Source organism: Podarcis filfolensis (genome assembly GCF_964270895.1).
Source record: "Podarcis filfolensis genome assembly, chromosome: W".
Lineage (NCBI taxonomy): Eukaryota > Metazoa > Chordata > Lepidosauria > Squamata > Lacertidae > Podarcis > Podarcis filfolensis.
This window is the reverse complement of record NC_139619.1, coordinates 28,222,019-28,248,976: the sequence shown is the minus strand read 5'-3', so window position 1 is coordinate 28,248,976 and position 26,958 is coordinate 28,222,019. Positions and strand designations below refer to the sequence as shown.

The 26,958-nt window shown below is 48.5% G+C and overlaps 2 long non-coding RNA genes across 2 annotated transcripts in view; both read right to left on the bottom strand.

Moving 5' to 3' along the window:
• Positions 1–708: 708 nt before the first annotated feature.
• Positions 709–26,958, bottom strand: part of LOC310753875 — a 414,572-nt gene continuing 388,322 nt past the window's right edge. The window contains exon 3 of the long non-coding RNA XR_014543479.1: positions 709–772. This is a non-coding gene — a long non-coding RNA (uncharacterized lncRNA). The remainder of the gene's footprint in view (positions 773–26,958) is intronic.
• Positions 20,127–22,113, bottom strand: LOC310753676. Its single transcript, XR_014543441.1, has 3 exons — positions 22,042–22,113; positions 21,472–21,557; positions 20,127–20,199 (listed from the first exon to the last, which is right to left on the bottom strand). It is a non-coding gene; the product is annotated as an uncharacterized lncRNA (long non-coding RNA).

The window sequence follows — 26,958 nt, the reverse complement described above, 5'->3', positions numbered from 1 at the left end:
TCTGGGGGCCCTGCTCCTTCCTGCCACTTACCACCTGGCCCAGGGCAGGGCCTGACGGGCCTCACTAGGACAGTTGTTGTTACTGCTGGAGGGGTGCAGAGTGCTTTTAAAATGTTTTAAAATTTTTCTTTTGAATTTTTTGTATGTGGGGTGGGTGGGGGTGGGATGGATGTTTATTGGGCCTGGGAATTTGTTTGATTTTACGTTTTTGTAATTTTTACTGTTTTTTGTTTGTATTGTTTTATTGGTTGTTGTTTTTTTTATGATGTTATATTGTTCTTTAGGGGAGGGGTCAGGGCTGCCGGGGAGTAGGTCCCAGCCAACAAAATGGCTGGGGCATGTTCCACAGGGGGGGATGCACTGGGACAACCGATCTCAGTGATCAAGGGTAGGAGGAGGAGTTACGCTAAGACCAGACCGTGTCATTACAGAGGAGGCAGGTTTAGTCATTGTCTGAGGACTATCCCTGCCTCTGGGTCTGGTCCTGACCGGATGGATACTAGAATCAGCAAGGGATACCCACATGACCTGAAGGTGCTGCTGTACAATACCAGGTCAATGATTCATAAGACCACTGCCATCCATGACTTGATCATGGATGGAGGACTTGACCTGGCATGTGTAACAGAGACTTGGTTGGATGAAGCAGATGGGCCTGTCCTTGCCGCCGCTTGTCCACCAGGTTTCTCTTACGCATAGCAACTCAGGTCATGTGGGCGGAGAGGGGGGGTTGCAGTGATTTTTAGGAAGTCATTAGTTTGCACCAGGCGTCCTATTGGGAAGACCCAGTTTTCTGAGTGCACGTTCTGGAAGTTGGGCAATAGGGTACCGACCTCCCTGCTGCACCAAGGATTCCCTGCCCGAGCTGCTTCAGGTTGTGGTGGATGTTCTCCTGAAGACACCTAGCTTGGTTGTCCTAGGGAATTTTAACATCCATGCCGACACGACCTTACAAGGGGCCGCTCAGGACTTCGTGGAAAGCATGGCCTCCATGGGGCTGTCCCTGAATAAGTCTGGCCCAACCCATAGCTGCGGACATGCCTTGGACCTGGTGTTTACCTCTATGGATGTTGGTGATCTGACACTAAGTAAAAGCGAAACGAAAGAAGTGCCATGGTCAGATCACTTCCTGGTGCAAATGGACTTCTCTGCGACCCATCCCCTCTGCAGGGAGGTGGGACCGATTCGGATGGTCCGCCCCCGCCACTTAATGGATCCAAATGGTTTCCAGAGAGAGGTAGGGGATGCTTTATCCCATGTTGATGGCCTTTCAGCCGATTTCCTGGTGGCCCGCTGGAATGTGGAGTTAGCCAGGGCTATTGACTGTTTGGCTCCGAAGTGCCCTCTCCGATTGCATGGAGCCCGGACAGCCCCGTGGTTTTCCACGGATCTGAGGGCAATGAAACAATCGTTGAGACAGCTAGAGTGCCGGTGGCGGATAACTCATTCTGAATCTGACCGGACACAGGTTAGAGCTCAACGTCGAGCGTACCAAGTGGCGATAGCGATGGCGAAGAAGACTTTCTTCACCGCCTCTATTGCATCTGCAGAAAACAGCAGCAGGAGACTTTTTCAGGTGGTTCACAATTTAACGGAACCACCTGCGACATCGGGGCCCAGTATGGGCCACATGATCTCCTGCAATGATTTTGCAAAGTTTTTTGCAGATAAAATCACTCAGATTCGGGAAGAAGTAGACTCCACCGTGGGAGCAGGGGCAGGGCGGGAGAGTGCTAGAGTCCTGTCTAGTCAAGTTGTGTGGGATCAATTCCAATCTGTTAACTCCGAGGATGTGGACAGGCTGCTTGGAGGAGTGAAGCCAACCACCTTTCTCCTTGATCCTTGCCCATCCTGGCTTATAAAAGCTAGCCGGGAAGGACTGGGCGATGGGCTTCGTGGGGTGGTGAATGCTTCCCTCTGGGAGGGAGCCTTCCCAGACCTGCTGAAAGAGGCGGTTATTAAACCGCTTCTTAAAAAACCATCTTTAGATGCGGCCACAATGGCCAACTATCGCCCAGTCTCAAATCTTCCATTATTGGGCAAGGTGATTGAGCGAGTGGTTGCTGAACAACTCCAGGCACGCCTGGAAGAAGCGGACCATTTGGATCCCTTCCAGTCGGGATTCAGGCCTCATCATGGGACTGAAACTGCCTTGGTCGCACTGGTTGATGATCTCTGGCGGGCTAGGGACAAAGGTGAGAGCTGTTTCCTAGTTCTGCTGGATCTCTCAGCGGCGTTTGTTACCATCGACCATAACATCCATCTGGACCGCCTTGAGGGGCTGGGAGCTGGGGGCACTATCATACAGTGGTTCCGCTCCTTCCTCCTGGGCCGTGTTCAGAAAGTGGTGGGGGGGGGATGAGTGTTCAGACCCCTGGGCTCTCACTTGTGGGGTGCCTCAGGGTTCTGTCCTCTCCCCCATGCTTTTCAACATTTACATGCAGCCACTGGGAGAGATCATCAGGAGGTTTGGGCTGGGTGTTCATCGGTATGCGGATGATACCCAGCTCTACCTCTCTTTTAAATCAGAACCAGTGAAGGCGGTGAAGGTCCTGTGTGAGTGCCTGGAGGCGGTTGGAGGATGGATGGCGGCTAACAGATTGAGGTTGAATCCTGACAAGACAGAAGTACTGTTTTTGGGGGACAGGAGGCAGGCAGGTGTGGAGGATTCCCTGGTCCTGAATGGGGTAGCTGTGCCCCTGAAGGACCAGGTGCGCAGCCTGGGAGTCATTTTGGACTCACAGCTGTCCATGGAGGCACAGGTCAAATCTGTATCCAGGGCAGCTGTTTACCAGCTCCATCTGGTACGTAGGCTGAGACCCTATCTGCCTGCAGACTGTCTCGGCAGAGTGGTGCATGCTCTGGTTATCTCCTGCTTGGACTACTGCAATGCGCTCTACGTGGGGCTACCTTTGAAGGTGACCCGAAAACTACAACTAATCCAGAATGCGGCAGCTAGACTGGTGACTGGGAGCGGCCGCCGAGACCATACAACACCGGTCTTGAAAGACCTACTTTGGCTCCCAGTACGTTTCCGAGCACAATTCAAAGTGTTGGTGCTGACCTTTAAAGCCCTAAACGGCCTCGGTCCAGTATATCTGAAGGAGCGTCTCCTCCCTCATCGTTCTGCCCGGACACTGAGATCCAGCGCCGAGGGCCTTCTGGCAGTTCCGTCACTGCGAGAGGCCAAGTTACAGGGAACCAGGCAGAGGGCCTTCTCGGTAGTGGCGCCCGCCCTGTGGAACGCCCTCCCATCAGATGTCAAGGCGATAAACAACTACCTGACATTCAGAAGACATCTGAAGGCAGCCCTGTTCAGGGAAGTTTTTAATATGTGACATTTTAGTGTATTTTTCATCTTTGTTGGAAGCCGCCCAGAGTGGCTGGGGAAACCCAGCCAGATAGGCGGGGTACAAATAAAAAATTATTATTATTATCATCATCATTATTATTAATATTATCCATTGTTTGAACGCAGCCACAATCGCAAGCAATTCTTTGTCGTTAATACTGTAGTTTAGCTCCGACTTCTTCAGCTTCCGGGAGAAAAAGGCACACGGCCGCCACTCCCCCTTTTCATCTTGCTGCAGCAGAACAGCCCCGATGGCCCGATCTGACACATCCGTTTCCACCCGCAGCGGTTGATCGGGGTTGACGTGCAGTAGTTGCTCCTCGGAAGCAAAAACCTTCTTAAGTCTCACAAAACCCTCTTGCGCCGCTTCCGTCCACAGAAACTTTTTCTTACCACTAAGACAGTCCGTTATGGGCGCCGTCAACTTCGCAAAGTTTTTGATGAATTTCCTGTAGAAGTTGCTGAAGCCCAGGAATCGCTGAACATCCTTCCTGGTCTTAGGGCTCTCCCATTCAAGCACAGCCTTCACTTTCTCTGGATCCATGGCCAGGCCCTTATCAGACAACCGGTAGCCTAGGAACTCGACCTCTGTCGCGTGGAACTGGCACTCCTCCAGCTTCACCCACAGACAATGCTCCTTTAGCTTGCTCAGGACTTGACGCACATCCTTTACATGCTGCTCTTCATTGTCAGAGAACACCAGTACATCATCCAGGAAACAAACACAATTACGATACAGCAACGGCCCCAGCACGTGGTGCATGAAAACCTGAAAGCACGGGCTCCCACACTGCAAGCCGAAAGGCATAACTAGATATTCAAACGCCCCCCCCCCCAACGGGGTGAACATGGTGGTCTTCCACTCACCGTCCTCTCGCACTCTGATGAGGTTGTACGTCCCCCGGAGGTCCAGCTTAGTGAAAATTTTTCCTTTCCGCACTCTTGCCAAAACGTTGTCAATTCTCGGCATGGGGAAGGCCACGGGTTCCGTCAGGGAGTTCAAAATGCGAAAGTCAACTACAAGTCTCTTCTCGCTCATTGACTTCTTCTCCACAAAGAACACCGGGCTCCCACCTGCCGCCTTGGATTCCCTGATGAATCCCCTTTTTAAGTTTTTGTCGATAAAGTCCTTCAAGTCCTGCATCTCTTGCTCAGACATGGAATGCTGCTTCCCCACCGGCAGTTTGGCCCCCGGGATCAGATTGATCTGGCAATCGTATGGCCGGTGCAGAGGTAATGTGTCAGCCTCTCTCTCGCTGAACACTTCCTGTAAGTCCCGGTATTGCGGAGGGATTCTGCCCTTGCCTCCTTTGCACATTGCCGCCATCTTGGCCTCCGACACTCGAGGTCTCTCTATGCCCAGGCAGTTCTCCATGCAGTGCGCTGACCCAAACGTCAGGGACCGCTGATGCCAGGAAACCACCGGATCGTGCAAGGCCAACCAGCTCATGCCCAGAATAATGGGCGGGCCCGCCAACGTGGCTACATGGAAAGCGATGGTCTTGGAGTGTGTGGAAATCCGCATCCTCATGGGAGGGGTCTGATGGGTCACTTCCCCTTCCAATAGTTCCCTTCCAGCAATAGTGGTCACTTGCAGCGGAAAATCCAAAGGCCGCAGGTGCAGTTGGTGCTGCGCAGCAAACTCCCTGCTGAAGAAATTGGCACTCGCTCCTGAGTCCACTTACGCATGGACCTCCATCGCGTGGCCGTTCGGGAGTTCCAGCACCACCCCCAACACTATGTTTGGTTTGGGGTGTCCTGGCCGGGGCCTTTCGCAGCTGCTGCCGCCTGGCTGTTGCCCCGGTTCACCACCAGCCAGGCCCTCCCGTTTCCCTGAACCTGGGGTACCTCCTCTTCTCCCTGTGGAGTAGCCCCCGCCATTCCCTGCCAGTTACGACGCTCCGGACACACTCTGGCAAAGTGTCCTGGCTTCTGGCATAAAAAACATTTCTTGGCCACCTGCCAGTCCTTTCTCTCTTTACTGCTCAGCCGTTGGGCTTTTGAACGTTCCTGCGCGCGGGCTGAGTCAATTTCCATGGGCTCTGGCTGCTGTTGACCTTCAGTGGCCGCTGCCGGCATCTCAAGAATGTGGTCACCATGGAAACGCCGGCCTCTGCTCTGCTTTCTCTCCAATAGCTGGGCTTCCTGCCTCAAACCCACCGATAAGGCAGCCTTCGCTAGCGTGTCCATATCTTTGGGATGGGGCCCCGTGGCAAGCTCATCTTTCACTTCAGAGTTCAGCCCAGCTTTGAACATAGCCTGCACAGGCTCTGAATTCAACTCCCATCCCAATTTGTGAACAAGCATGGCGAACTGTGACCAGTAACTACGTACAGTCAAGTTCCCTTGTTTCAAAGCCAGGAGCTCCTGCTGAGTCATATCTACTTGGCTTTCATGTGAAAACATGATGTCCATTACCTCCCAGAACTTTGCCAAATTCCGCAGCGCTTCATTATTTGCTGCTATCAGTGGCCTGACCCAATCTTTGGCCGGGCCCGATAAATGGCTAATTAGGAAGGCCACCCTTTGAGCATCGTTAGCAAACTCAGCCCCCTCCAGTTCAAGTACATACTTCATCTCCATTTTAAATCCCAAATATTCTTGTGGATCCCCATGAAATTTCCCCACTAACGCAGGCATGCTCCTTCCCAGCAGCCCACCTGTGGCTTTTCCTTGATGTGCCCTGGCTTCCTCCAGTCGAATCTGCAGTTCCGATGCCCTGGACTCCAGTCCGGCATTGCGTCTTCACAGGTCAGCCAGCTCTTGTTCCATCTTTCTTATCTTCTTCTTTCCACTAGCATTCAGCATGTGATTCGAGGCAAGCTGTTAGAGAATGTGGTGTGAATGCTAGCTGAGATAAGAATCCGGGAATCCAGCCATATATATAGAGATTTATTGGCAGCTTCAAAGTATTTACAAGAGTTCAAAGAACGACACCATCATGATCAGTCAGTTGCCTCGTGTGATGGGATGGTGAGCTGCTTGTGCGTAAAATCCTGATCCCTCAGAGCTTGGCTAAGTTCCCAAACCTCTGTCTGTGATGGAGCTCCTTAAGCATGGCTCCATCAATCGCTCGTTGCATCGGACAGTGGGCGTTTACGGAATTTCTTCCAGCATAAAAGCTCCTTGACGGAAACGCGTCTTCTGGACTCTCGGCGTGACAGTTTCCGCCGAGGAGTGGGTGTGCCTACGGGAGGTCCTGAAACCTCTCCACTGTTCCCGCTTGAAGTATCTCTGAGCTCTCCCTCCGACTCACTTTCCCTTGTAACTCCACTTCTCCCCCTGCTGGTCCCCTCCTCCGCTGAGTGGTCTCTCTCACCCTCCATGAGCCCTTTCACCTCCTTCGTCTCAGATGACAGTTCCCTGACATCCACCTCCCCTCTAGGGCCCCCTTCACCCCCTTCCCTCCCCTCCTCTGCGGGAGGCGAGGGAGCAAAACCCCTGAAGGAACCTCCCTCATCTTCCGAAGTTTCGAACACTTCCCTCCACCTTTTGCTGTTCCCGGTTTCCAAGTACTCCTCCTCCTCGGAGTCTGTACCCTCTTCCAACTCCGATTCCCTGAATCCCTCCAGTTCCTCCTCATCGTCGGTGGTGCCAAAGTACTCCCTCCGGAACCTCGCTACTGGTTGAGGTTTCCTGGGGAACCTTTGGTGGAACGTTTCGATCAAGACCTCGTCATGGACCTCCTCTGCCTTCACCCAGGTGTTTTCCGACTCCGGTTCCCCTTCCCACGCGACCAAATACTCCACCTGATTACCCTTCCACCTGGAGTCGATGATTTCTGCCACATAGTTGCGGCTTTCCCTTTTTTCTATGGCTGGCCCCCGTGTGGATACCCCTTCACCTTCCCCCCTGTATGGTGACAGTAATGACCTGTGGAATACTGGGTGCAGTTTCATGTGGTTCGGTAACCGGAGTCTGAAAGCCACTGGGTTGACCTGTTGGATGACCTCAAATGGTCCCAATCTTTTGGGTCTCAATTTCTTGCAACTACCCTTGAACGGCAACCCTTGGGTTGATAGCCAGACCCGACTCCCCACCCTAATTGTTTCACCTTCCCTTCTGCTCTTGTCTGCCTGCCTCTTATATTCTTCTTTGGCCCTTTCTAAGTTGTGTTGGAGTTGACGATGGATCGCTTCCATTTCTTCTACAAAAAGTTCAGCGGCCGGAACACTCCATCTCTCTCCTCCTTCCCCTGGAAACGCCCTGGGGTGGCACCCATAATTAGCCATAAAGGGGCTCATCCCGGTGGACACATTCTCTGCATTATTGTAAGCAAATTCCGCTAGTGCCAACTTTTCGACCCAATCGTTTTCTCTGTCATTGACATAACACCTCAGGTATTGTTGAAGGATACCGTTTGCCCTCTCCGCCTGCCCATTGGTCTCAGGGTGCCTGGCAGTCGAAAAGTTGACCTCTACGTGCAACAAGCTCATAAGCTTCCTCCAGAATCTGGACGTGAACTGTTTCCCTCTGTCGGAAACCAGCCTCAAGGGGGCGCCATGCAGCCTAAAAATATGTTCTACAAACAATTTTGCTGTCTCTTCCGCCGTGACTGCATGTGAGCAAGCTACAAAGTGACCCATCTTAGTTAACTGGTCTACTACGACTAGTATGGCGGTTTTCCCCTGGGATTTGGGCAGATCAGTCATAAAATCTATCGACACCGCCTCCCACGGTCGTTCTGGTGTGGGTAACGGTTCTAAATACCCCGCTGGCGCCCGCCTTTCTCCTTTGGCTCTCTGGCATTGGTCACACCTTCTCACATACTCCCGTACATCCTCCCTCACCTTGGGCCACCAAAACTCCCTGGTCACCAACCACATGGTCTTGTGTTGCCCAAAATGCCCCGCTGTGGGATTGTCGTGCAGCTGTTTGAGTACTCTCCCCCTCAATTCCCCTTCAGGTATATATAGCGCCCCTTTGTAATACAATGCCCCGTTTCTTTCTTCAAAACCTCCGGGGTCTTCTCCCTCTCCCCTTAAACCTCTGAGCTTATCCTGGGCGTACTCATCATTTACCGTTCCCTCTACCAGTTCTCTTTGCCCCACCCAGGCCGCCCCACACACCCAGTGGTCCTCTGGGATAATATGTCTCTCTTCTGGCGCTCCCTCCCCCTCCAAATATTCAGGTTTGCGAGAGAGAGCGTCCGCTCTGATGTTTTCTGGACCTGGCACATAGCAGATTTCAAAATGGAATTTGGAGAACTCCTGGGCCCATCTCACTTGTCGTTGGTTGAGCACTCGTGCCGTTCTCCAATACTCCAAATTCTTGTGGTCCGTACATACTTGTACCTTATGCTGTGCACCAATTAGTAAGTGTCTCCATCTCCGGAACGCTTCGTGAATGGCGAGTAGTTCTCGGTCATATACCGTGTAGTTCCTCTCGGATTTGTTCAGCTTACGCGAAAAGAAGGCACACGGTCTCCATTCCGACTTATTGCTCCCTGGCTGAAGCAACACCGCCCCCACCGCGCGGTCTGAGGCATCAGTTTCCACTCTCATGGGTTTTTGTAAATCCACATGCAGGAGCTGTTCTTCCGAAGCGAATGCCTTTTTCAATTCCTCAAAAGCGTGCTCCGCCTCCGCCGTCCAAACGAATTTCTTCTTGCTGCTCAGACAGTCCGTGATGGGAGCCGTTAAGTGGGCAAAGTTCTTGATGAATTTACGGTAAAAGTTCCCAAACCCTAAGAACCTTTGCACATCTTTTTTCGTTTTTGGTGTCTTCCATTCCAGCACCGCCTGTACCTTGCTTGGATCCATGGCTAATCCCTTGTCTGATAGGCGGTACCCCAGGAATTCCACCTCCTTGGCGTGGAACTGACACTTCTCCAATTTCACCCACAACTGGTTTGCTTGCAGCTGGCTCAGCACTTCCCTGACATCCTTTACATGCTGCTCCTCATTCTCTGAATATATCAGCACGTCATCGAGAAAGGCCACGCAATTCTTGTAGAGCAAAGGTCCCAGTACATGGTTCATGAACGATTGAAAACAGGCGGAGCCTGCTTGTAATCCAAAGGGCATAACGAGATATTCGAAAGCCCCTAGGGGGGTGAACATCGTTGTCTTCCATTCATCCCCCTTCTTTATTCGTATCAGGTTGTACGCTCCTCTCAGGTCCAGTTTCGTGAATATCTTTCCCTTCCTCACCCTGGTCAAAATGTCATCAATTCTGGGCATGGGGAAAGTCACTGGTTCTGACACGGCATTCAGCCGCCGGTAGTCCACGATCAATCTCGGTTTATCCGTGTTTTTTTTGTCCACAAAAAACACTGGGCTGCCCCCCACCGCTCTGGACTCTCTGATGAAACCTCTCTTCAGGTTTTTGTCAATAAACTCCCTCAACTCCTGCATTTCCCTGTCTGACATGGCGTACAGCTTGCCCACGGGGAGCTGGGCCCCAGGGACCAGGTTAATTTGGCAGTCAAAGTCTCTATGCGGTGGTAGTTTATCTGCTTCCCTTTCGCTGAAGACCTTGCTCAGGTCAGCGTATTGTTTGGGCACCTTCCCTTTGTCCGCCACTTCCATCCCTGCTAGAGAGGCTTTTGCCCCTTCTGGCACCTTTCCCTCTTTGCAGTGTTCCAGGCAATGTGCTGACCCAAAGGAGACCACTCTCTGATGCCAGCCCACTAGCGGGTCATGCAACGCTAGCCAGCTCATTCCCAAAATGACTGGCGCCCCTCCCAGGGTGGCTACATTGAATGCTATCCTTTCAGTGTGCCTTGCCACCCTCATAACCATTGGGACGGTCTGTAGGCTAACTTCTCCCCCCAACAGCTCCCTCCCATCGATCGTGGTGACCTGCAGGGGGTTGCTTAAAGGGAGTGTCTGTATCTGGTGTTCAGCTGCAAACTCCTTGCTCATAAAATTACAGGAGCTGCCTGAGTCCAACAGCGCCTTGGTCTTTAGTGGGTATCCATTTGCCAGCTCTAGCAGCACCTCTATTACTAGAGCTGGTCTTGGAGGTTCCGGAGTGGGCACTTTTACTGCTCCTTGGCCTGTCTGCAGTGCCCTGACAGCGGCAGACAGGCGCTGGCTTTTACTGGCTCCTGGACCTCCTCCTCCTTCCCCCCAACAGCTCCCGCCATCCCTTGCCATTCCTTTCTTTGTGGGCAGACTCTGGCAAAGTGACCTGGCTGCTGGCAGAGGTAACATTTCTTGGCGCTCTTTCCCTCCTTCTTCCTCCCTTCACTGGGATTTGAAACTGCGCGCGCGCGCGCTGTTCCAACTTCCATCGGCTCTCCGGGCGGGAAACTGGGTTCTGGAATCTCTGGAATGCGGAAATCCCTCCAACGCTCTCCTTTCCCCTCCCGCTTCTCCAAGGCTCTTGCCTCCTGGCGCGCTCCAATGGTCAACGCTGATTTGGTCAGCTGGTCCATAGACTCCGCCCTGGGCGCCCGGGAAAGTTCGTCTTTCACCGCCGAAGAAAGCCCCTCTTCAAAGAGCATTTGAATGGGTTCCGCCGATAGGTCCCAGCCCAATTTATGTATCAACATTGTAAACTCAGTCCAGTACTCACGAACCGATCGGCTCCCCTGTTTGCAAGCCATCAATTGTCTGCGCACCAGTCCCTGTTCAATCTCGCTGGAAAACATCAAATCCATGGCGCGAAAAAACTTCCTCGCGTCCTTCAGCATGTCACTATTCCCTGCCATCAGGGGCCGGACCCAGTCTCTCGCCCCTCCTTCGAGATGGCCAATCACAAACGCCACTCGCGATGCCTCATCGGGAAAGTCGTTAAACTGCAGTTCAAGAGCATACTGCATCTCTGTCCTAAAGGCTTGGTAGTTCCTGGGGTCCCCCCCAAACTTCTGCACCATTCCTGGCATCTTTCTTGCTAATGTAGCGCCTTTTGCCTTTTCTGCATCCTGCGCCCTCCTTTCTTCTAGCCTCGCCGTTTGCATTGCTAGCTGGAGTTCCAAAACTCTGCACCTTTCTTCCAGAGTTGGACCTTCTCCAGCTCCCGCTGCTCCTCCGGCTCCAGCTGGGTTGCTCATGATGCCTCTCTGCACAAGCTGCTTTCAGGGACTGTCCGATTGCTGTGATGGGATGGTGAGCTGCTTGTGCGTAAAATCCTGATCCCTCAGAGCTTGGCTAAGTTCCCAAACCTCTGTCTGTGATGGAGCTCCTTAAGCATGGCTCCATCAATCGCTCGTTGCATCGGACAGTGGGCGTTTACGGAATTTCTTCCAGCATAAAAGCTCCTTGACGGAAACGCGTCTTCTGGACTCTCGGCGTGACAGTTTCCGCCGAGGAGTGGGTGTGCCTACGGGAGGTCCTGAAACCTCTCCACTGTTCCCGCTTGAAGTATCTCTGAGCTCTCCCTCCGACTCACTTTCCCTTGTAACTCCACTTCTCCCCCTGCTGGTCCCCTCCTCCGCTGAGTGGTCTCTCTCACCCTCCATGAGCCCTTTCACCTCCTTCGTCTCAGATGACAGTTCCCTGACACCTCGAATGGCTCTTTCCGCTTCTTCCCCCAGCAGATCCACCTCCTAAGCCCAGCCCCCCTTCTACCTCTGCTCTGAGAGTGGCTGGGTCCCGGAAATGGCCCTCCCCTCTCAGATTCATTCTCTCCCGACAGCCCTTTGTCTCCTTCCTCGTCTGAAGAAGAGCAACTGCTAATTAAAGGCACAGGATCTCTGTAAGTGCCCATTCTCTCCCCCCTCTCCTCCTTCTCTGCCTCCAATTCCATGACTCATGGCAAGGCGAAAAACTGATAATTGTCGGAGTTTACACACCAAATGGCAGTAAGACTGAATTTTATAAAGATTTGGAAGAAAAACTATTTGAATTTTTGGATCCGAAGATTATAATAATGGGAGATATGAATGGAGTGGTCTCAATGGAAATGGATAAATCAAGGAGGAGAGAAAAATTGAAAGAAGGAAAATTACCTAAGTCATTCTTTTCCATGATTGAGAACTGTAATTTGGTAGATGTTTGGAGACTGAGACACCCATTAGAAAAACAATTCACTTATTTTTTGGAGCCAAATCAATCCATGTCAAGAACTGATAATGTATGGATAACCAGCGAATTAACACCAAGAGTTACAAAAATTGAAATACCACCAAAGATACTTTCGGACCATAATGCAATAAAGTGTGAGATAAAAGAAAAAGAGGGAAAGACTTTTTTATGGAGATTAAATGAAAATTTATTGGACGATCAAAAAGTAAATGAGAAGGCACAGAAGATGCTAATGGAATATTTTGTTAATAATTGTAATAAAGAAACCAAAATGAATGTGGTGTGGGACGCTAGCAAAGCGGTGATGTGAGGTTTCTTCATACAACAAAACAGCATCAGGAATAAATTTAGAGAAAAAGGAAAGAAAGAAATATCAAATCAGATAATGGAAAATGAGAAGAAATTAATTAAAAAACCAAATGATGTTAAAATAAATCAGAATATGAAAATGCTACAAAGCCAGTTTGCAATGATAATAAACCGAGAAGTAGAATGGAATATAAAAAGAATGAGACAAAAGAATTTTGAACATGTTAATAGATCAGGAAAGTGGCTGGCTTGGCAGATCAAAAAAAGAAAAGAACAGAATACAATAAATAAAACCACAGTGGAAGGAGAGTCTGTAACCTGAAGCGTATGGAACCCGAGGTACCACTATAATGTGTTTTTCTTTGTTGTGTGTTTTGTTATATTATTTCTGTGATAAATGTAGAAAATCAATAAAAAAAAAATGGGGGGGAAACAATGGAAGAACCACTAATTAGTGCCAAGGAAGTATTAGAAGAGATAGAACAATTTGAACATGTAGCAGGTTTTAAACTGAACAAAAAGACTAAAATGATAGTTAAAAATATGAAACAGGACTTGGTGGACATGTTGCAGCAACAGATTGGTATTGAAGTTGCTAAAAAAGTTACCGTATTTTTTGCTCTATAAGACTCACTTTTTCCCTCCTAAAACATAAGGGGAAATGTGTGTGCGTCTTATGGAGCAAATGCAGGCTGCACAGCTATCCCAGAAGCCAGAACAGCAAGAGGGACCACTGTTTTCACTGCGCAGCGATCCCTCTTGCTGTTCTGGGTTCTGAGATTCAGAATATTTTTTTTCTTGTTTTCCTCCTCCAAAAACTAGGTGCGTCTTGTGGTCTGGTGCGTCTTATAGAGCGAAAAATACGGTAAATATTTAGGAATTTGGTTAACGTCAAAGAATATAGACCTCTTTCAGAACAATTATATACAAGTGTGGAATGGAATAAAAAGAGATCTAGAAATATGGAGAAGGATGAGATTATCATTTTGGGGAAGGATTTCAGCTATTAAAATGAATGTGCTACCAAAGATGTTACTTTTGTTTCAATCAATTCCAATAATCAAGGGGGCAGCAATCTTTAAAAGATGGCAAAAGGCGGTTTCAAGATATATCTGGCAGGGGAAGAAACCAAGAATTCAATATATGTTATTAACAGATGCTAAAGAAAGAGGGGGCTTCACCCTGCCAGACTTGAAACAGTATTATGAAGCGTCCTGCCTCTGTTGGTTGAAGGAATGGATGTTGTTAGAAAATACAGATTTGCTGGATTTGGAAGGTTATGAGAATAGATTTCGTTGGTGTCAGAGCTGCCCGAGGTCCCAGCTCACAAAGGACCAACGCTGCTTGTTGTTAAGTACGGAAGTCTTTATTGAAGTTCAGTTTCACTTCCAGAGCCGCAGCGTGCAGCTCTACGTCTCAAACTTCAGACCGCTGAAGCTCCGTCTGAGTCTCCTCCCCCCAGACACCAGTTTAAGACTCTAGCCTTACTCCACCTCTTCCTCTGCTCTTTCCGCCTCTGGTTCCGCCTGTCCGTCGGGGTCTCGCCCTTTCTAGACTCTTCTGACGCTGAATCCCCTGAGCCTTCCCCCTCCCTCCGGCGGGCTTTAGGAGCTGGTTCCCAATCCGGGTCTCCTGCTGTCCCTCGCGCCTGTACATTTGAACTTGGCGCGCGCGCCCAGCCAGCAACTTTCCTCCTGACCGTTTCACTGCTGCTGTCACTGCTTCCCCCTTCGGGGAGGCTAGCTGCAACTGACCTTCCCTCCGTTCCCCCACTCTCCGATGGAGGCGTGGTCAGCCCTGACTCATCTTCTCTCCCCGCTGGAGGAGACGCTGGTCCTGACACATGTGACTCTTTCCCCCCACTACGCTCTGGTGGGGAGACTGGTCCTGATCCCCCGCTGCTGCTTTGGGGTTCCCCGCTGGCTCCTTGTTTCTGGTGCGTCCCCCCTGGGACCCCCCTTGCCCTGACCATCGGCGCCCCCTTCTGGGAATCTTCTGATTCGCTGGAGAAGCTCATGGAATCTCTCGGGTCACTGTCATACTCCCCTACGCTACCCTCGGATTCTTCCCCTTCGCTCTCCATTTCCTCTCTCCCTTGTGCTCCTGCTCCCGAGCCCCTGACAGTTGGCAAGCATGTTTATGGTATAATAAGACAAAAGTCCATAAAGGATTTGGAAACCATATATTCCGAAGAGCTCTCTTTGAAATATGGGATAGGTATAAAAACCTATTAGAACATACGACACCGCAGTGGCTATCTCCATTAGAAGTGATGAGTGTGAAGAAGATAAATATGAGCAAAAATTGGGTTACATGTGAAAAATTAATACAAAAAGAGGGTAATAAATGGAAAATGAAACCTTATGAAGAGGTTAAAGAATATATAAATGATTGGCGGCACTATCGCCAAGTCAATGAAATGTTTAAACAGGATTTGAGGGGAAAAGTATTTGATGATAACAAATCGAAATTTGAAATTGAAATATTGAATAATAAATATAAAATTTTGTCTAAAATGTATAAATTGCTGCTTGAATGGCATTTGAAAGATGAAGAGATAAAGTTGGTTATGATACACTGGGCCAAAGATTTTGGGTATAATATACAGTTAAAAGATTGGAAAAACTGTGGAAGGAAGGATTAAAATTTACTGCATGCAATGCTTTGAAAGAAAATGTGATGAAAATGATGTATAGGTGGTATATCACCCCGGTAAAATTAGCTAAAATGCATAAAATAAGTAATAAATGTTGGAAATGTAAAGCAAAGGAAGGAACTTTTTATCACATGTAGTGGGAATGTAAAAAAGTGAAAAGCTTCTGGGAAATGATATACAATGAGATGAAAAAGATGTTGAAATATACATTTATTAAGAAACCAGAAGCATTTTTACTTGGCATTGTAGGAGATGATATTAATAGACAGGATTGTAAGGTGTTTTTATATGCAACGACTGCAGCAAGAATATTATTGGCACAAAAATGGAAGCAAGAAGAACTACCGATGAAAGAAGAATGGAGGATGAAGTTGATGGACTCTGCAGAATTAGGTAAATTATCAGGAAGGATTCGAAACCTGCAGGATCAGAGATTCGTAGAAGACTGGAGTAAATATATGAACTATTTGAAAAGTAATTGTGATGAACAGATTACGCTAGTAGGACTGCAAGAAGTTTGGTAAGGTGGATAGTTTTAAATACTGCAAGAAAGACTATGAAAAGCATTATTAGTTAAGGATAATTAAATGTAATATAGAAATCAAGAAATGCAGAATAAGTGATAAAGAATGGAAAATCATCAGAGGCGTTGACGGAAGTCTAAAATATTGTATAAGATGAGAAGATATGTTGTATGACTGTTGGAACTGATATATGTGTGTGTGTGTGTGTGTGTGTGTGTGTGTGTGTACACATATATATGTATGTATTTTTTTAAAAAATATGGATGGCATTGAAAAAGCGGGTAGGGAAAAGTTCTTCTCCTGTTCTCAAAGAATCATAGAATTGCAGGGTTGAAAGGGGTCTCGAGGGTCATCTAGTCGAACCCCCTGTGGAGAGGAGCTTCCTGGTGGGATTTGAACCCTGGTCTCTCCCAGGTCTCAGTCTGACAGTCTAACCACTACACCAAACTATCTCTGTGTCCAGTAATGTCTAGGGGTCTGCTCTGAGTAAGATTAGGTCGGCCCACACGTTCAGCCTCCCAGGTCTTAGGCCAGCTCTCTAACCACAACACCACACTGCCTTCCCTTTGCACGCTCATGAGCTGTCTTTTGCTCCTTGCTGCCTATACCCTCAGAAAACGAATCCCTGCACCTCCCTTTCGGAGGGAGCCGCTGCTGCCATCTGTGCCTGCCGTGCATGGGTGGCTCACGCCTTTTGCGCGCTCGCTTTTGTATCATGTCCTGCTGCATCCTCGGAAGGCAAGCGCCTCTTCCCTGCCTTGCACGCTTCCCATGAGAAAACACACAGCCCTTCCAGCCTGTGGGAACCACACTTTCTCCCTGGCTGCAGGTCTCATCTCTTGCCCACTGCACGCAACTTCACATTCACACACGCGCAGGCATACACGTGTCTGCCACCCATTTGGCGCGCACCTTGCCTCCTTGCCATGCTGACAGTTCGGGAAAACTCTGCCTCTCTCAAGCAACAGGTATAATAATAACACTTTCCTGGCAATTTTCCTACAAGAAAGCTCCCTCTCCTTGTTGGTGCTGAGGACCGAGCACAACATGCACATGGAACATTTCACCCCCTTAATGGAGGCGTTCAGAGCAATCCCCTAAATGTCTACTCAGAAGTAAGTGCATTGAGTCAGATCGGGCCAACTAGTCCCAGGTAAGTTCACACACACTTACTTTGGAGTAAGTGACAGCAGGCGATGCAGCCTCCGTGCCCTTCTCGGGAGTCCGACGTGAGCCCCATGGCTGGAAGCTCTGCTGCTCACGACAAGGCCAGGTCCCTGCCAGGCGCATGCGCGAGTGACCAGGTCCTGCTCTCCCATCTGTGCAATAATTTCAAGGTGTTTCCCCAAAGAAATCTGGAAGCAGATTTTAAGGGCTGCAATTCCCAAATTTTATTCCCATCCTTGGGAATCATTTGTGTGCCATATCTTTTTAAGAGGTTCCATATATCCATTGATAACCTACATGAAGCAATAGAGAGTATAATTTAGAATCTAATCCTTCCCCCCCTCTCTATCCATTGCAATTTTCAAATTTGGTTAAGGGTGACTGTTTTTCTACAAACCCCTCACCCTCTCCAGTTGCACATATAGACTCAGGCATGCTCATGGGTGAGCTGTGTGATAAGCGGGTGGAGATAGGGTTTTGCTGTATGTGGGGGTGTACTTTGTACATGCTCAGAAGCACCCTCTACACCCTTTGATGCCTTGTGACTGGCCTTCATGTGGCTTTATCCACCAGGGGTCGCCGTGAGGGGCGGAGAAGGGCTATAGTTCAGAAGGTCCCAGGCTTAGTCCCCAGGGACATCTCCAGCAAGCAGGGCTGGGAGAAGACTCATGAGGAGATGCTGCCAGTCAGTGTAGACAATTCCGAGCTCTATAGACCATGAGTCTCTGACTTGGCAAAAGGCAACTGCCCCACGTTCTTATGTTCTTCTATTATTCTGCGTGGAGCAAATGGGTGCATGAAAAAGGGAACGAAAGAGAAGGAGGGGCACACATTCCAACACAACTCCCTGGCCGGATGTTATTTATTCATTCATTAATTGCATTTATATCCTCTCTTTTCCTCAGAGGAGCTCAATGTGACATCCACGTAGCGTCCAGAGTGGCGCAATCTAATCCCAACGATAACCCTGTGAGGTAGGCTAGGGTGACAAGCAGTGACTGGCTGGGGGGGGGGCAACTTGTATGAAATATTGTGAGAGGGCAGGTAAGCCCCTTCTCGCATAATCGATCACAAGAAATCACTTGAGTAGCAATGCCCATCAGCTGGGGGAGGGGGAACTGTCCCCCTCCAATATTTTATTAGGGGATGGGGAAAGGGACCTCGACCCCTAGGAGTTGGCTTCTATGGACTGGCCTCTAATGCCACACCCAGGGAGCTTCGAGGCCGAGTGGGAGGATTTGAACCCAGGTCTTTCCCAGGTCCTAGTCTGACAAACTAATCACTATGCCACCCCGGATCTCTTAAAAAGAGCTCCTTCAACAATGGGGGCCAAAAGGCAACATGAAAGTGTACTGATTTGGGAGGACTAGAGGAAAGGGAGAGGGCGCTGACACCAGCCGTTCTTAAAGGGTTCAAAAACTGCCCCCAGATAGGAGAAGAGGAAGGATGTGCGCGAGAGCAGGAGTGACACGAGGAATCAGGACATCATTGGCATTGCGCATAATTGCGCAGGGATGCGAGCAGACATCGATGCACGCAGCCTCAAGCACTTCTGGTTCACTTTTTGGCAGCCGATCCAGAGCGATTATTGGCTGCTGGAGATGTGAGCAGGTGGAGATAACAGAGGCTGGAAACATCTTTGTTAACGGCACCGAGGAAACTCAGTGGTAGGTAGGTGAGAAGTTGACTTTTGGCGCGCCTCTTCCGCTCCAGCGGAGACGAGGAGCCCGCAGTTCTCTAGATGTGGTTCCCAGGCTCCAGCAGCCTCTGGAGAGCCGCAGGCCCCTCATCCCCAGCACTCCGAGCTTGGGGAGGGCTGTTGCGCCAGCAGCCTACTTCCAAGATGCACCTGGAGGATGGTGTTGTAAGAATTTTAAGGTCTTAGATATGTAATAAATGTTCATAAATGGGCCAAGCAAACACGTGCATAACTATAGAAACCACATGTCTGGAGCAGCACAGGAAGACCGCCCTGAACCCATTTTGACTCCCAAACTGACCAAATGTTTCTCTCCAAGGAGGGAGAGGGAACCTTCCCATTGTCTCAGGAATTAAGTGATTACCATCTCAAAGGACTGGCCAGGTTCCCCAGGTAATCCAATCAAGTGACCATTAACAGGTAACCTGCCAGACAGGAGATAAACAACGCACTCAGATTTCTGTTGTAGACCGCCTTTTTATGATGTAGGTATGATGTATCTGGGGGTTGTCTTGGGCTACACCCCTTCTGTGATGTGTGTATGATGTTTCTGGGGGTGATCTTGGACTCCAGTGCGGGCAATTTAAAATGTCTATATAAGGGTGGGCACACCTTTGTTGTGGGTCCTCCTCCCTCCTCCTGCGTGTGAGGGGAGCACCCTGTTGCAACAGCTTTAATAAAGATCAGGCTTACTAGCTGCTTTGCTCCTCAATATTCTCTGGTTGACCTCTGTTATTTTCTTCTACAGAGAGGAAACCCACTTAAGGACTCTATACAGGCTCTTGTATACCCCATAAGGGAAGAAGAGCAGATATTGTTTACAACAGAGGGCAGCGTGAGAAAAGCATATTGGACCACCAAGGTCTTTGGTTGGACCTCCCGATGTCAGCTGCTGGCTGGGCCGCTGGCTTCTAGCTCATCCACAGACCGCTGGGGTGAGCAGATGGGGCGGGTTGTTCCCACTCCAAATTAAGTTTTTAAAAAATTTTCATTAAAGAATTGAATATATATCTACTTTTCCATCCCCTCTTTCCACCCCTTTTCTATTCACTTATTACAATGGTTTTTTCCCCTTCTCCTTCTCTTTTTTGAACAAACAAACCATTTTCAATAGGATTTTTTGTGTTTTCTTTTTCTTTCTTTCTTCTTTTTCTCTCTGTCTCTTTGCTCTCTTCCTTATCTTTTCTTTTCCATCTTGTCTTTTGTCTCACACTATAACTTGAATCACCACAGCGACTTTTGATTTTTAAATAGAATTCCATTAGCCTTTACATTTTTAACTTTTGACTCTTATCTGCAAACTCCCAACCCCACCTCCCCACCTTAAGATTGGGAGGGCCATTTGTGAAGACAGGATTCTCAAAAATACCTCTTGCTTGCGGCTCCTGGAGTATTGCAGGCAACGCCTGGAGTTTTTCTTCAAGCTCCTGGACCTTCATACGCAATGCTTGATCATCCTTAAGTACTGTTTCCGCCCCCGTCTTAGGGCTATTGCGCACCTTCTTCAGTATTTCAACAACCTGGAGAGGACAGACACTTCCTGCTAGACATTTACTCCAGACATTTACAGAAGGCACAGAGGCACTGGTTGAAGAAGTTGGGAATGAGCAGACAGTGCTATTGCTGAGAAGGAGATAAAGAGCTTTGATGGATTATGCAGAACTGGCAAAATTGACACATAAGCTACGGGACAAGGATACCTGTGACTTTAAGGATGAATGGGAACCTTTCACAAAGTATTTGAAGACGCAACAAAGTGAACTGGACTCCTTGGCAGGTTTTGAATAAACATCCACAATTTTTTACTGATAATAATTAGCTAGACAGTTGGAGGATCTATACAACTCTGTAACATGAAGAAAATAGCATTATTGGAGAAACCAAAGACTGGAACTGAGGGGAGTCGGGGGGTGGGGTGGGGGGATGGGTTTTGTGGGGGGTGGGGGGGAAATGGGGGGAATAAGGATATGTTTTTGGAAAATATGTTTTGTTATAACTTTGAATAAAAAAAATAAAAAAAGAGAGAGAGAGAGAGAGAGAAGGAGATAAAGAGCTCTTTCCCTAGCCTGCTGGTGCCAGAAGGCCAAGCGCTGGTGTTGCAGTGGTGGTAATTCAGAGGAGTATGCGCTGGTTCCTTCTAAGCAACCAGAGCAATTACAAATAAAAGGATCTCCAACCACACGCTATCCCTATCTGCAAGCAAGCTCTCCCACAAAGGGGGGGCAGGGGATCCCTGCTGCTGTGCTTTGCCTCACAGCCCCAAAGACAGGCCTTCCATCCGTTGGTTAGGGGGATTCCCAGGTCGCAATAGGAAACCTGAGGCTTCTAAAGAAAAAGGGAATCCCTGCTGCTGTGCTTTGCCTCACAGCCCCAAAGACAGGCCTTCCAGCTGGAGAAAAGGGGGGAGGGGTGTACGCAACAGGAATGGCCAAGAACGCTGTTTTTTCCTTGGCAATGAGGTGTTAAAGCAGACATACCTTCCTCTGGGTCTGCTCTCTCGGGTCGGGCTCTCCCTCTCCTCAGCAGCAGCGGCTGCAGCAAGGTCGGGGCACCCCCCCCCCAGCCAGCGGATTGGCTGGCTGGAACTGGCTGGAATGTCCCCGGATTTAATTAATGTCCCCGGAGGTAGTCGGGACCTCCGATGCAGCTTGCTGCTATGTTGCAGCGCAGGAAGTCCCCAGGCGTAAATCCGGGGACATTCCGGGGACAAATTTCTGCCGAGAACAGATTGCTGAATCCGGGGACTGTCCCTGGCAACCGGAGATGCCTGGTAAGCCTACTTCTGGCCTTACCTGAGCAGCAAGTGCAGCTTGTCCTGGATCACCGTGGATCCCTTCAGCTGCCATCAAGCTCCCAGGTGTGGATCTGTTGTCCTGACCTGAATACAAAAGAAGTGATTTTACATCTCCATTCCAACATGAAATGAAAGCCCAGAGCCTGGCTTCATGCTCCCCCTCATCTGGAATATGGTCACTTCCAGCCCCCTCCCAGCCCAAGGATCTCCTTGTAGAGGACTGCTTGTATGACAGAGAGGTTTTCTGTGGAGTGCTGCTTCCCTCTGCTAGTGCAAGCTGTTTCTCCAGCAGAAAAATGCTTCCTGGTAGATTGGAAGTGGCCACCCCTCTTTCCCCAACCCATTCCATATGCATCCTGACCCCAACTATCAGGATTTGCCATCTGGCCTAACTCTACAGTGCTGCTGATACACAAGACAGGCAATAGCCTGCCACTCACTAACCTAACTGCAGCCTTGCAGGAAAAGAATATAAGAGCAGCCAGATATTTTGTAGTCCAGCCTATTCACATAAGCAGACCAGTCCCCTGCAGTGCACACCCTCCTACTCAAAACCAAGTCAGCTCACCGCCATAAACTGGGGATCTTTCTCCCGCTTCACTTCTGAGATATTTCATGGTAGGCTGGATTAAAGTCGGCTCACATTCCTGGGAAGGCTGTTTTCGTCTACGGAGTTTGTTCTATGAAACACATGAGCCAAATAGCCAAGGAGACAGTGTTATAGTTATCTGTAATTCATACACTTTAAAATGAAAGGATTTCAGGGGCAGATGCTCTTTTTCTACATGGAGGGTGGGGGTTTCCAAAGGAGCACTATTCAGACCTGCATTAATGGCCTATGAGAAATGGGCTCATTGTGTGACAACTGCACATCATGCTGATGTGTTTAAGGGCTGATGTTGCACTTCCAGGTAGAAGAGCTCGTTGGCATTATTTTAGGCTCTGTGTCAATTGGCTTTGTGACATGATGGGGGGGGAGTTATTATTTTTAGAGTATTTACCTGCAACCTATTATGTGGGAATCTCAAGGTTCTTTACAACTAAGTCAGAAAATATGCAAACATTGAAATGCAGCAGAATAAACAGGCCTACAGCAAAAAAAAAAAAAAAAAAAATCATTCAAAGCCCATATTGGCTGGCAGCAGCATCCCTCCAAATCCATGATGGATAAACACTTTCCCCACATGGACGAGAATTGCACCCATGTTGGCAAAGGCCTCCTTTCAAGAAGGGGGAGCAGAGGCTGCCCCCACGCACTGCTCTCTTCTCCCAGGCATCTGAAGAGACAAACGGCTCACCTTCTCTACCTGTGTGCCAGAAGTCTGGATTGCAAGACATTTCCCACTTTGGTGCAACAGGGAACAAACATGCTGATGATGAGTTATGAGGCTCCCCCAACAAAGCCATTTCCCTGGGCCCACATGCCAGCCTGCTGCTGGCTGCCCACCCACAGGAAAACGGCACGATTCTCCCCACAAACATGAGGATTGTAACATAGGACTTCCTAACTTGTGAGTTCTGATGAGCCACTGCTGCTTCCCCAGTTTAAAGGATGGCGGCTCAGGTGAGCCATTAAAATAGAAGCTTCCTTTCGGAAATGTGGCACACAGGAGAAAAAGGACCGGCCCACAGACCCTCCTTCTCTGCTCAAAATGCATACAGACCCATCTTTGCACGGGGAAGATCCAGACAAAAGGAGTCTGTTTTCACAGTACCCGCGGAGGGGTTTACACAGCTCCATCCTCTTGCCTCCCCCATCCCCCGATCACTGTTTCACTCCGGAAGGTTTCTCAGACCTGGCTGGAGCAGCCACAAATGACAGGCAAAGAGACAAGGTCCTGCCCAGATTCAGGCTTTCTCATGATCGTGTGGAATCTGTACATGTTTCTGTTGGCGCTTCCACTAGTGATTTATCTGTACATGATCGGACTTCATTTCAGCCAACAACATCCTTCCTCTTTTCCCTCCCTCTCCCTCTTCCCCCGACAGCATACTAGAGTTCATATGGATTTCAAAGCATGCTTTGAGAACTTCTATGCTTAGCTTTAAACTCCATAAAATTAGCCTATGGCTAGGATACTATTTATCAAAGTCTGTGTCCATTAAAATATGTTCAGATACAAGTATGCTTTCCCCCTTGTTATACAATTATTATTTTTAAAATTGCATTTAACTATTTACTATTTAAACAGCTTATACACCACTTTACTGTAATCATCTCTGAAGTGACATACGAGAAATGCATTGCAGAAAAAGTTAACATTGATGACATCAGACTTCTGTTAAAAAGACCTGCTGGAATAAATAAAGGATTTGGTAGGTGCTGGGTGCTCAACAGGGAGGGGGGTCCTGCCTGATGCTCTCAACTGACAAGATGTAGGTGTGGTTGAATCAAATGGGAACAGTGACCACAGTGCTATCAAATTCAACATACACAGTATGTAAGTGGACAATTGCGAAGGAAATCCAGAACAGTCACATTTGACTTCAAAAGAGGAGACTTCCTCAAAATGAGGGATTGGGTAAAAAGGAAGTTGAAGGGGGAAAGTCAAGGATGGTGAGCCCTTCTGTGCTCCAGAGGGCCTGGGTGGCCTCATTCCCCTCATGTTCTGATCACTGCAGAGGGAGGCAAACATATCCTTCTTGGGGGCTGGTCCCTCCCTGTCCTGTTCCTGGAGGGCAGCAGGATGAGGGGGCTGCTGCAGCTGCCTCCTTTTGGGGCATGGTTCACCTTGCCTGCTCCTGCCCTCCTCCAACACAGACAACCTTACCTGTCTCAGCCACCCATGTGTAGGAATTCCATAAGACCGAGCTGCTCCTCCAGTCGAGCCTCTGGAATCTCCTCCGACGGTGATTAACAACCTAAGCCTTTGATGAGGCTTCAGGCATGTTCCCATTCTGCAGAGTATACAAACAGCAGCAGAAGGACGAGAAAGTATGAGCTACATTGCTACGTTTTATTTCTAAATACGCAGGCAGAAATAAATATACATCCTCTCTCTCTGAAAGCAGAGAACCAACTGGTACAAAGAAACAGGAAACCAGTAATATCAACATCCGTCTCCCGTCTCCCGTGCGACTTCCAACAGTCTGGAATGTCTGGAATGTAAACAGAGTCTTGTGACTCCAAGCACTGCACAGTGGCACAACAGAAACCTAAAATCCTCCCCCTTTCTGTGAACACCACTGGGCAGTGTGTCAGTACAATCTCAGTACAAACCCAGTTTCTGTACATAGGTACACTGTTGATCCCTTGGAACTGTTGGGTTGAAATAACGACAGACGAGTGAGGAGTGTCATATGGGAGGCATCTCTCGAGCAAGTCTCGGGGAGTCTCTTTTATTGAATATTACAGCATTGCCACATATGTGCTTATTGCTGATTGGTTAACACAAGTACAAAGCAAAGGTTGCATATAGGCATTAATCACCAATAGATTAAAGGCTGGGAAAGGGAGCACAGAACTAGACAGGCATGAAAACCTCCTAATTAAATTATAACTAGTGATTGATATAACAAGACTTAAACAATTACATTCCGATAGATGTGGTCAACTATGCATTAAGAACAGGTCAGAGTATAATGTTTTCCTGAACTCAATGTGAACTGAACATTATAATAATAGATTTTATTGCATTAGCCGTGTGGCCATAGCATGATATACATAGAAATAACAACATAAAATGGGGGTGGGAAGATAGAAGTAGATATCGTCCTGGGCAAATACTTAAAGGGAGAAAGAAAAAAAAAGAGATAATAGAAGCAACAAAGGATTTAAAACATCGAGTGACCGAATAGTACAGAAACAAAAAGACAAAAAAACTGCTGAGGCTGGAGGAGGATCGTTAAAGAGGTCCTTCAGCTCCTCAGATTTGTCCTAGCTCCATTGTCCTTGTACAATAAAGCTACTTGGAACTTCGTTCGGTTGTGCAGCGTATCGACTGCAGCTGTGGTGTTAAAAAAGAAGTTAGTGCCGCTTTCCTCTTCATCACACTGAGCAGGAAGTTAGCTGTCATCTCGGTAATCCAACAATCAGAATCCTGCAAAAAAAGGGACACTATCCAGGGCTGGATTGGGAGATGAAGCTTGTTCATGAGAGGAGTTAAAAACCGAGATCTTTCATCTGACCAGTTAGGACAGAAGAGCATTACGTGTTCCATAGTCTCCAGAGCCGTGTCATTACAGGTGCATGTTCTGTTTGCGATGGGGACTCTGGAATAACGACCTGACAGAACTGCTGTAGGAAAACAGTTGAGACGGGCACAAGTAAAGGCCCTTCGCTTGGCCTCCGAAGAAATTGTGAAGCAGTATAGAGGGATTCCTTCAGGGGGAGGAATAGCTAGGACTAGGCCTGAACACGGCCCTCTTGCATCGGCAGCTGTGTTAGAGAAGTCAAGTTGCTGTAGCTTCTTTTTAATTGAAGGTAGGGCCGCCGGACTGATACATTCTAATTTAAGAACAGTTTTGCAATTCAGATTAAAAAGAGAGCGGAGTTTGAGGTTAATTGTAGTTTTCCAAGGGGAATTATGAATATCTCTTAGAATCAGATTGGAAAAACCACCTCTAATTCGAGCATCCGATGCTAGTAGGTGGGAGCTATAGGAGATGGCTCGACACCATGCTCGTTTTACAATTGAGGGCTGGGCGAACTCAAGTCGTAGGGCTTGATACGCATCTCGGAACACCGGAAAGAGATCTCAGAAACATATGAAGTGGGCGATCCAAGTTACCTGATATTGCTGTAGTCCATACTTCACAGCCATATAGTAGTTTAGGAACAACTTTGGCATTAAATATTTGAATTGCTGCTGGAAGGTGTTTGCCGCCCTTCTGGTGGTAAAATCGGACAATGGCATTGGAGGTCGTGGTTGCGGCGAAAAAGGCAGATTGTAGATGAGTGGTCCAGGAGAGATTATAAGTGAATATTAAGCCTAGATATTTAAAGGCTTTTACCTTTTCTAAGTAGCCACCTGTAATCTTAAGCGGCTCCAGCTTGAGTTTGCGGGAACGAGTGAAGTGAAGGACTTTCGATTTTTTATAATTAATATTAAGAGCTTCCGCCTTACAATAGGCGATAAATGCATTAACTGCATTTGCTAGATCCGCAGCTGTTCTGGATAAGATGACGACATCATCTGCATAGAAAAGGGAAGCAACGGGGTGACCTGGTAAGTGAGGAGGATACTTAGTTGCTAGCTTCAAAGGGGAAATTGCATCATGAAGATAGAGATTAAACAGTAAAGGGGCCAAGAGACAACCTTGTCGGACGCCCTTGGCCGTTGGGAATGGGGTGGTAAGGGAGCCGTTGGGACCACTTCGGACGCAAGCTGTGGTGTTTGAATAAAGGGAAATAATTAGGGAGAGGAGGTGCGGATCAATTCCCAGATGGGCAAGTTTGGACCATAATCTCTGCCTAGGGATGGAATCAAAGGCGGCCTCCAGGTCCATGAAAGTGGCAAATAGGTGGCCTTGCCTTGGTGCAGTG